This window comes from Mytilus galloprovincialis, chromosome 14 (genome assembly GCF_965363235.1).
Source record: "Mytilus galloprovincialis chromosome 14, xbMytGall1.hap1.1, whole genome shotgun sequence".
Lineage (NCBI taxonomy): Eukaryota > Metazoa > Mollusca > Bivalvia > Mytilida > Mytilidae > Mytilus > Mytilus galloprovincialis.
This window is the reverse complement of record NC_134851.1, coordinates 734,272-740,688: the sequence shown is the minus strand read 5'-3', so window position 1 is coordinate 740,688 and position 6,417 is coordinate 734,272. Positions and strand designations below refer to the sequence as shown.

Sequence of the window (6,417 nt, the reverse complement as noted above, 5' to 3'; positions counted from 1 at the left end):
ACAGTAAAACCTGTTCTCAGAGACCCCTTGTGGGAGAGCAAAAACATAGGTCTCTGACGACAGGTGGTATTTTGATACAGGTTCGATTTATATGAAATGTACTACAAAAGGATCTAACATTTGTGGTCTTTTAACATAAGTTTTGCTTAATACAGATGGTCTCTTAATCAGGTTTGACTGTATAGGATGATACATTGTTTCATGCTGTAAATATAAAAAAGAAGATGTGGTATGATTGCCAATGAGACAACTATCCACAAAAGACCAAAATGACACAGACATTAACAACTATAGGTCACCGTACGGCCTACAATAATGAGCAAAGCCCATACCGCATAGTCAGTTATAAAAGGCCCGATAAGACACTGTAAAACAATTCAAACGAGAAAACTAACGGCCTTATTTATGCAACAAAAATAAACGAAAAATAAATATGTAACACATAAACAAACGACAACCACTGAATTACAGGCTCCTGACTTGGGACAGGAACATACATAAATAATGTGGCGGGGATAACATGTTAGCGGGATCCCAACCCCCCCCCCCCCCAACCCCCTAACCTGGGACAGTGGTATAACAGTACAGCATAAAACGAACTATACAAATCAGTTGAAAAAGACTTAAATCATCAGATGGACAAAAATACAAGTGGACGTGGTAATTGACAAAATGTTCTGTCATGTATTCCCTCTAAAATGGCCGACATGCTTAAATAAATTATTGAGTGACAAATGCTTGAAAGGTGTTAATCAATGAAGGCATCAGTATTATACCGCTGATCGAAATTCATAAATCGATTGAGGAAGAAAGAATCCGATTTACAAATTAAAACTAAGGGAACCACATCAAATTTATGAGGAGAACTAAGACGCAACAGACACACATTATTAACATAGGTGTGAGTCAAACTCACATCGACAATAAAACATACAAATTATATTGCAACATGGATCTTAAAATATAATAAGTACAAAAAGGCTCAAACAATCTCTTTTCTCTCAATTGCATGTACTATTTTGAATACATTACACATCATATGTAGGCTATTGAATCTTAGCAACCATATGCTTAACCCTTTACATATGTTTTTTTCGAGAAAAAAACGTCTAGGGGTTCATTTAAAGCAAAGCAAGTGAAAAAAAACAACATCAATATGAGACTACTATATACAATAGTTCATGCTTCTATTTTCATAACGTTAGTGAATTAAGCAAAACGCTGATTTTATATTCACGTTCACTCTACATTTTGTACAATGTTTTTACGGAATTTTTAACATAACCATTTTAGATAAGTTTTTCGCTTGTTATTTTTTATTTTATGTACAACGTATCTTGTTCTGAAAATTGATCTCGATTCCATAATCAATAAGCAATTCAACATGACAGTGTTACACATTAACAAAACTCATCGTAAGGGAAGTATATAACGGTCACATATCCCTTTAGAAGTGTTATTGGTGTTATTGTGTTTTTCGGCTGATAATTGAATTGTCCATTATAGTAATTAAGACTGTATCACTATCTGGTATTGATATTTTTAATTTTAGTTTCTTGTGTACAATTTGGAGTTTAGTAAGACGTTCATTATCACTGAGCTAGTATATATTTGTTTAGGGGCCAGCTGAAGGACGCCTCCGATGCAGGAATTTCTAGCTACATTGAAGACCTGTTGGTGACCCTCTGCTGTTGTCTTTTCTATGGTCGGATTGTTGTCTCTTTGACATATTTCCCGTCTCCATTCTCAATTTTAGCTATTATATAGATATAAGAAGATGTGGTATGAATGCCATTGAGACAACTCTCTATCCAATTCACAATTTGTAAGAGTAAACACTTATAGGTCAAAGTAAGGTCTTCAACACGGTCTGCATTATGTCTTTGGTTTTTTTTTTCATACATCGTTGTCTATATAATGGCTTCTAATGCGACTTTCACACAAATGAGAGGTCTAGCTAGCTATAAAACCAGGTTTAATCCACCATTATTTACATCAGAAAATGTCTGTACCAAGTCAGAAATATGATAGGTGTTTTTCGTTCGTTTAGTGTGTTTCAGCTTTTGATTTTGTTCTGATTTCAATTTTAAATCGTTTATTATGGCGGGAATCATTGCTAGATTCTACTATCTTTTTTATCCAATATAGTTATTTTCGTGACAGACCTAAAGAGATTTAACAATTCATATTGGAAATGAAAATATTATACAGTCAAGCCTGTTCTCAGAGACCCCTTGAGGGAGAGCCAAAAAAGAATGTTTGAAAGGTGTTAATCAAACTCATATCGACAATAAAACATACATATTATATTGCAACACGGATCTTAAAACATAATAAGTACAAAAAGGCTAAAGTAACCTCTTTTCTCAATTGCATGTACTATTTTGGATACAATACACATCATATGTAGGCTATTGAATCTTAGCAACCATATGTTTAACCCTTTACATATTTTTTTTCGAGAAAAAAAAAAGTATTAAGGGTTCATTTAAAGCAAAGCAAGTGAAAAAAAAAACATCAATATAAGACTACAATATACAATAGTTCATGCTACTTTGTTTTATAACGTTAGTGAATCAAGCGAACGCTGATTTTATATTCACGTTCACTCTACATTTTGTACAATGTTTTTACGGAATTTTTAACATAACCATTTTAGATAAGTTTTTCGCTTGTTATTTTTTATTTCATGTACAACGTACCTTGTTCTGAAAATTTATCTCGATTCCATAATCAATAAGCAATTCAACAATTTCTGTATTTCCTGTACTTGCAGCACTGTGTAGTGCAGTGGAACCATCCTTCATAGAATAAAGTAACGATATGACAGTGTTACACATTAACAAAACTCATCGTAAGGGAAGTATATAACGGTCACATATCCCTTTAGAAGTGTTATTGGTGTTATTGTGTTTTTCGGCTGATAATTGAATTGTCCATTATAGTAATTAAGACTGTATCACTATCTGGTATTGATATTTTTACATAAACATGTGTAACCCCGCCGCATTTTTGCGCCTGTCGCAAGTCAGGAGCCTCTGACTTTTGTTAGTCTTGTATCATTTTTGATTTTAGTTTCTTGTGTACAATTTGGAGTTTAGTAAGACGTTCATTATCACTGAGCTAGTATATATTTGTTTAGGGGCCAGCTGAAGGACGCCTCCGGTAGAGGAATTTCTAGCTACATTGAAGACCTGTTGGTGACCCTCTGCTGTTGTCTTTTCTATGGTCGGATTGTTGTCTCCTTGACACATTTCCCGTGTCCATTTTCAATTTTAACTATTATATAGATATAAAAAGATGTGGTATGAGTGCCATTGATACAACTCTCTATCCAATTCACAATTTGTAAGAGTAAACACTTATAGGTCAAAGTAAGGTCTTCAACACGGTCTGCATTATGTCTGTGTTTTTTTTTTCATACATCGTTGTCTATATAATGGCATCTAATGCGACTTTCAAACAAATGAGAGGTCTAGCTAGCTATAAAACCAGGTTTAATCCACCAATGTTTTTACGGAATTTTTAACATAACCATTTTAGATAAGTTTTTCGCTTGTTATTTTTTATTTTATGTACAACGTACCTTGTTCTGAAAATTGATCTCGATTCCATTATCAATAAGCAATTGAACAATTTCTGTATTTCCTGTACTTGCAGCACTGTGTAGTGCAGTGGAACCATCCTTGGTAGAATAAAGTAACGATATAACAGTGTTACACATAAAAAAAATTCATCGTAAGGGTGACACATCCCTTTAGAAGTGTTATTGGTGTTATTGTTTTTTCGGCTGATAATTAAATTGTCCATTACATATTTTTTCTCTTACTTCTATGAGATCTTTCTGAAAGATTGAATTTTCATACATATGAGAGTAAAACTGCAATGTGTTTCAATTCCAGCTTTAAACCGTGTGTAGTGACGTATTCGTTGTTGTAAGACATATACACTTAAATTGTGGTTAAGGAAGTTGAAAAAAATGTGAGCTTTGTTGTCCCTTGCGTATTTGTCTCTCTCTCTCTGTTTTGTCCACCATAATTATGTGGGACAGCCTTGTAGGACAATCTAATTGGATGTTAAAATATTCTATAAATACTATTTTTTTTTAAATGCAGATCGTTAGTCAACAATATACTATGTCCTGTACTACCTCTACATTGCCGACATAACTGACAATGTTGATGCCAACGCACGATAAGCGTAAATCAAACTCATATTGACTAACACACATTTTAACGTATATCGAAGCTTGGATCTAAAAATAAATTAACGACGTACAAAATGGAAAAAAAAAACCTATATCCCTACTGAATACTTTATTTTTCAGGCATTTGCTATCCTTATTTTTTCTATATCCATATTCGTGAACTATTTGTTACTTAATCTTTATTCCTTATTCGATCCTTATTCCTTACATACTATGTTACCCCCTTTTAATGGTTACTTGTTACTTATATCAAAACAAATCATTAGAACTTCACTATCATCGTTGAAGAGATGAATATCGTAAATAAATGAATTATTAAATAATTAGTACTTTTTAATGCTGACCTTGTTTTTAAGTAAAAAAAACAGAAGAAACTTGAACATTATCTTGATATATGCACCTTCATTTTGTTTTGATACAATGTCATAAACAATGTCGTATCATTAACTACGTTGTGTGACGTCAGATTGAGTTAACTTGTCGGTTTTTATATGACTGCAGTAGAATTTACTCCTCTTGGTAGTACATATAAATATTGATGAAAATCAGAAAAAAACAAATTGCATATCTCATAAAATTGGTTCTACTCATAGGTCCAAATTTTAAAGAACAAAGTACGCAACACATCACATGTTTGACATTTTCAAAACGTTAATACTTTTCAATTACAGGTAAGATTTTGTATTACTCTACAATATATATTTTGTTTTTCCCTTTAGATTTTGTTTAATTCCATTTCCTTCTTATGAAAAATTGTTTTAGGCGAAGCTTAAGGGATATTGAAATACAGGATTATTACTCTTCTTTTATATGTTGCGCCAAAACCCGTTTGTTAAAACATATTGTTGTCACTTATTAACTGTTAAAGGATAATGATTAATAAAGAATTACAATGTAGAAAACATGTAAGATATAAAACCAGTCACATCGCCGTTCATGCAATATCATTTGTAGACACATGTACGAGGTAACATATGATCAAACGTCTCATATTTGGAAAACAAGATAACATAAAAAGAAATTAAAACCTAATGGCGTCAACAAACTTATCAAAATTGTCAGATTCACCAACCAGTAATCTAAATATGGAAGCGTATTTGTATGTTTGTAATAGAATATATAGTTTACAATATTTGTCATACAAAAACTTCGTATTAGACATTTGCGGAAACTAAGTCTATACCTAGGATTAGCCTTTAGACTTACGATTATAGGTGACAAAAAGAAAGGGTCATCTCCAAATACAAAAACAAACCCACAATACAGATAAAAAATAGCAAATTGGGTCTTCTGTATAAAAAAAAAGATGTAAGCAACACGTTAAAATGTCATGTGTCCGAAGCACTTTTTCTGGATTTACAATCAGGACCGCACGAAGCCGAATATTTGTAGACACATTTTGTGTGTTTCATGTTAAATTTATTTTAACATAATGTTAGTTCATTCTATCATACTTCGTACAATTACAGCATTGTCAACCTGGATAACAACGTATACAATAATTATGTTAACACATTGCTGTAAATATATTAGAAAATAAATGTTGTACAACTTCAGAAAAACATAAAGTGTAATTGTAATCCTTATCGTGGGCTAATGACAGTTTCCGCAAATGTCTATTCGGACAATCGTCATTCTTTAGTAAATTAGTGTATATCCAATTGATAGCTTACCTTGTCCATTACATTAATATCAATACCCTTGTCTATAAGCCAGTGGACAATGTCTGTCTTTCCTTTTAATGTAGCGTCAAACAGTATAGTCGAACCATCCTTAAAAACATTGCAGTTATAAAATATTAATGTTAGATGTATCAGTAAGGAATACCAAGAAGATTGAAGTAACTTAGTGTTGTAGTTGAAGTTCTCTATTTTGTTTACACAAAGGTATCATAAAAGTGGTTTTTTTTTCATCATGTGTATGTTCATGTTCTGTATTGCATTATTCATTTGTCATATAAATAACACATGTTTATGGTTTTTTTGATTTTAAATTGTCAAAACGTACTAAATTGCTTTGCTAGTATAATATACCTAACTAACCTTAATATTTAAGTTTTTTTTCATTATTTAGGAATACATGTATGATCATGTATACAGTTCTGATGTAGCTATCGTTAATTTTAGTGTAATTTCATCATCAAGTCTATCTAACTATGTTTCTGTTTTTGTATGTTACCTATCTTATATATCATTACCAAAATGTATCAT

The 6,417-nt window shown here is 32.0% G+C and overlaps 1 long non-coding RNA gene across 1 annotated transcript; it reads right to left on the bottom strand.

Moving 5' to 3' along the window:
• Positions 1-2,701: 2,701 nt before the first annotated feature.
• Positions 2,702-5,982, bottom strand: LOC143058399 (uncharacterized). The gene is made up of 3 exons (XR_012973044.1): positions 5,881-5,982; positions 3,587-3,685; positions 2,702-2,801 (listed from the first exon to the last, which is right to left on the bottom strand). It is a non-coding gene; the product is annotated as an uncharacterized LOC143058399 (long non-coding RNA).
• Between the last annotated feature and the right edge of the window lie 435 nt (positions 5,983-6,417).